At 39.7% G+C, this 4,985-nt stretch overlaps 1 pseudogene; it reads left to right on the forward strand.

The window, feature by feature from the left end:
* Positions 1 to 2,709: 2,709 nt before the first annotated feature.
* Positions 2,710 to 3,414, forward strand: LOC144220592 (farnesyl pyrophosphate synthase pseudogene; annotated as a pseudogene).
* The last annotated feature ends 1,571 nt before the right edge of the window (positions 3,415 to 4,985 follow it).

Here is a 4,985-nt window from a genome sequence, read left to right on the forward strand (position 1 = left end):
ACACAAGTCCCACAAGGGTACAGCAAACTAAGAAACACAGACTCACTGCACCTGCTTCCCCAGGACACTGTGCAAAGGCAGCAGACTGAAAGACAGGACATTCTGTCAAAGAGCCCTATTTGCAGATCTTAAAAGCTGTGGCCTTAAGGCTGGGTTATAGGTTTGAGCCCCATGTTGGGTGTAGAGATTACTTAAAATGTTTTTTAAAAAAATAGCCAACAGATAATATGGGCGGGTGCTCAACATTGCGAATCATCGGGGAAATGCAGATCAAAATGACAATGAAGTACTACCTCACACCTGTTAGAATGGCCATTTATCAAAAAGAAAGTAACAAGTGTGGGCAAGGATGTGGAAAAAAGAGAACTGTTGTGCATTATTGGTGGGAATGTAAATTGGTACAATCACTATGGAAAATAGTGTGGAGGTTTCTCAAAAAGTTAAAAAATAGGACTTACCATAGGATTCCGCAATTCCACTTCTGGGTATTTATGTGAAGTAAACAAAATCACTATCTTAAAAAGATATCAGCATTCCCATGTATATGCAACATTATTTACAACAGCCAAGAGAAAGAAATAACTCAAGCATCCATCAATAGATGAGTGGGTGAATGAGGTGAGCAAAAAGGGTGAAGGTTTCCAGAAAATACAAACGTTCAGTTATAAGACACATAAGTCTGAGGGATGCAATGCAGAGTGTTGACTATATTTAACAATGCAACATTATGACTATATTGTATTATATCTTCAAAGTTGCTAAGAAAAGTTCTCATCACAAGACAAAAAATAACAGCTCAACACGAAAAAGAATACAACTAATCCAATTAAAAGAGGGCAGAAAACATGAATAGACATTTTTCCGAAGAAGACATACAGATGGCCAACAGACACATGAAAAGACGCTAAACATCACTCATCATCAGGGAAAGGCAAATCAAAACCACAATGAGATATCACTTCACACACCTGTCAGGAGGGCTAAACTCAAAAGCTCAAGAAACAACAGTGTTGGTAAGGATGTGGAGAAAAAGGAACCCTCCTGCACTGTTGATGGGAATGCAAACTGCTGAAGCCACTGTGGAAGATAGGATGGAGGCTCCTCAAAAAATTAAAAGTAGAACTACCCTATAATCCAGTAATTGCACTATGTGGTATTTACCCAAAGAATACAATAACACTAATTCAAACATGTGTACCACCATGTTTATTGCAGCATTATTTACAAGAGCCAAGTTATGGAAGCAGCCCAGGTGTCCATCAATAGATGTATAGATAAAGAAGATTACACACACACACACACACACACACACACACACACACACAGGAATATTATTTGACTGTAAAAAGAATGAAAACTCGTCATTTGCAACAGTAGGGATGGATCTAGACAGTATAATGCTAAGCAAAACAGCATAGAAAGACAAACACCATATGATTTCTTTCTTATGTGAAATTTAAAAAACAAATTAACAAAGGGTAAGAGAGAGAGAGAGAGAGAGACAAAAAAAAAAAAAAAGACTCTTCACTATAGAGAACAAACAGATGGTTACCAGAGGGAGATGGGAAGGGGGAGGGGTGAAATAGGTGAAGGGGATCAAGAGTACATTTATCATGATGAGCACTGAGTAATATATGGAATTGGTGAATCACTACATTGTACACCCAAAATGAACATCACACTGTATGTTAACTACACTGGAATTAAAATAAAACTTAGAGGAACCTGGGTGGCATAGTCTGTTAGGCATCTGACTCTGCATTTCAGTTCAGGTCGTGATCTCATGGTTCATGGGTTCAAGTTCCACATTGGGCTCCTTGCTGACAGTGCAGAGCCTGCTTGGGATTCTCTCTCTCTCTGCCCCTCCCCTGCTTGTACTCTGTTTCTATCTCAAAAATAAGTAAAACATTAAAAAAATTTTTTAATATTTCCACTTTTAATTTTTTCATCTATTATTCTATTTGGATGCCTACATAGAGAAAGTGTGTAGAACACAAATACCACGTAACTTAAGAATTATCTGTTTTTTTTATTTGATATGATAGTGTTTTTAAATATTAGGCTCTACTCCTTCTTATTACTGAATGACTTAAGAACATGATATGTGTTTGCGACAGACATTAAGTGACTATCCTAGTCACTACCTCCTCACAATTTGCTGGCAGTTTGGGTCTCAATTTCCCATCACAGAACAGGGAATAAATATTGATTAGTTTCTGTCATTAATGGTAAGCCTTTTCTCATGGCTAGCAGTTGGTTTAGAGTGGTCATACGACCCAATTCTAGACAGATAAACAACGGATGTATCTGACAGATTATTTCTGAAAAATATTTCCTCAAAGATTCAAGAAAATCATGCAGGGTGAAATGGAATCTCAATCTTTTGTTGAACACCTCCTTATCTGGATGTAATGCCTTGTTATGTCTTTCAAAAATGAACTACAACTTAAGTTCAGGTGCTAGAGCTACTCCTGCCACTAGAGCTTCAGCCTGTCATAGATACATGTTTCCAGAAGCATAGCATCCTTGATGGCATCCAAACCTATGCCTGGCTTCTGATACCATCATGACACCAGGAAGAAAGCTTAGAGCAGTTCCACACACCAGCACACACCAGTCCATCAGGGACTATCAGCATCCTGCTTCCTAGGCTCCACCAGCAACTGAAATTGTCTCATTGCTGTCAAACTCTGCCGGCACTGGTCTGCAATGGCACTGTACTCCAAGACCTCCTTGATTCGGGCAATTGCCTCTCCCATCTCTGGATGGCCCATGCCATCCTCAGTTAGCACCGTGACCATCTGGGAGAAGTGCTAGATGAAATCCTGCTTTTCTTGAGCTTTTCGTACTGAGTTCCTATCAGACTGAGATCAGCCAGACCCTGACCTCATCACAGCCCTCCAAGGCAATGTGGATCTTGGCATATTCACTGAAAAGAGGTACAAATCCATTGTCAAGTCCAAGGCAGCTTTCTACTCATTCTATTTTCCTGCAGCTGCTGCCATGTATATGGCGTGCACTGACGAGGAGAAAGAACATACCAATGCCAAGAAGATCCTGTGGAGATGGGGGAGGGAATTCTTTCAGATTCAGGATGATTACCTTGAACTCTTTGGGGTCCCAGTGTGACAGGCAAGATTGGCACCGACATCCAGGACAACAAATGCAGCTGGCTGATAGTTGAGCATGTGCAGCAAGCCTCTCCAGAACAGTGCCAGGTCCTTCAGGAGAATTATGGCAGAGAACATAGCCCAGGTGAAGGCGCTACATGAGGAGCTAAACCTGCCAGCTCTGTTCACACAGCACGAAGACAGCTAAAGTCACCCTATGAGCCTCATCGAGCAGTACGCCATGCCCTTGCCTCTAACCAACTTCCTGGGGCAAGTACACAAGATCTACGAGAGGAAAAAGTGACCTGGAGATTGCAAGAGTGGGGAAGGGAGGCTCTCAATAAATTGTCTAAACTTCAAAAAAAAACCCAGAACATGGTACCTAAATGATGTTACTGAGCCACTGAACCAACCAGGCTTGCAGCCATTCCACCTTTGGACTATTTCTTTTGTGAAGGACTAATTTTATTTTTTTAATTTTTTGTTAATGTTTATTTATATTTGAGAGAAAGACATGAATGGGGGAGGGGCAGAGAGAGACGGAGACAAAATCTGAAGCAGGCTCTATGTTCCAAGCTGTCAGCACAGAGCCCTAAGCGGGGCTTGAATTCATGAGCCATGAGATTATGACCTGAGCTGAAGGCAGACACTTAACTGACTGGGCCACCCATGTGCCCCAAGACTAAGTTTATTTTTAACGCAGTTGATTAATGTGCTCTGTTAGTAATAACAGAATACACAAATTTCCATTTTTGTAGGAGTTACATAGTTCAGATGTAGACTTTAACTAGATCATTTATTTTTATGTATTGATATAGAAATCTGTTTTCTGTACATTTTGATCAACATAGTTTGAACATTATCGACCAAAAAGAAACAAATAGGTATGCTTTCTTGAATTGCTAGATCACTGACTTAAGACATTAACTTTTGTGGGGCACCTGGGTGGCTTAGTCGGTTAAGCATCCGACTTTTGCTTGGGTCATGATCTCGCGGTTCGTGGGTTCGAGCCCCGCATCGGGCTTTGTGCTGACTGGCAGCTCAGAGTCTGGAGCCTGTTTCAGAGTCTGTGACTCTCTCTTTCTCTGACCCTCCCCAGCTCACACTGTCTGTCTGTCTGTCTGTCTCTGTCTCTCTCTCTCTCTTCTAGAAATAAATAAAACATTAAAAAATTAAAAAAAAAAGAAATTAACTTTTGAACCTGACATAATGTCAGCATACCTCCCTTTTTATAATGCAGAACATAAATTTTGTTGAGTTAATTTAATTTACATTATTATTCATGGATCCTTGCTACAATGTTAGTTGACAATATTTGGTATGAGGTAAGGGTCTACTTTTATTTGCTTTCAAACTATTACCTGGTAGCCTCTGTTATTGAATAATTTAGCCCCTTAGTACTGAGCTGAAATGTCAGTTTTTTCATGTATTAAAAATACCCATGGCTCCCATTAAAAATAAATGAATAAAAACAAAGATATAATGACCACAAAATACCTTGAAATAAACCTAAACAAAGAGGTGAAATATCTACACACCGAAAACTACAGAAAGCTTGTGAAAGAAATAAAACACAAAATAAATGGAAAAATATTCCGTGCTCATGGAATGGAAGAATATTGTTAAAATGTCGATACTATCCAAAGCAATCTACATAGACAATGCAATCCCTATCAAAGTAACACCAGCATTCTTCAAAGTGCTAGAACAAACAATCCTAAAATTAGAATGGAACCAGAAAAGACCCCAAATAGCCAAAGCAATCCTGAAAAAGAAAACCAAAGCTGGAGGCATCACAATTCTAGACTTCAAGGTGTATTACAAAGCTGTAATCATCAAGACAGTATGGTACTGGCACAAACACAGACACTCAGA

Source organism: Crocuta crocuta, unplaced genomic scaffold (assembly GCF_008692635.1).
Source record: "Crocuta crocuta isolate KB4526 unplaced genomic scaffold, BGI_CrCroc_1.0 scaffold1, whole genome shotgun sequence".
Taxonomy (NCBI): domain Eukaryota; kingdom Metazoa; phylum Chordata; class Mammalia; order Carnivora; family Hyaenidae; genus Crocuta; species Crocuta crocuta.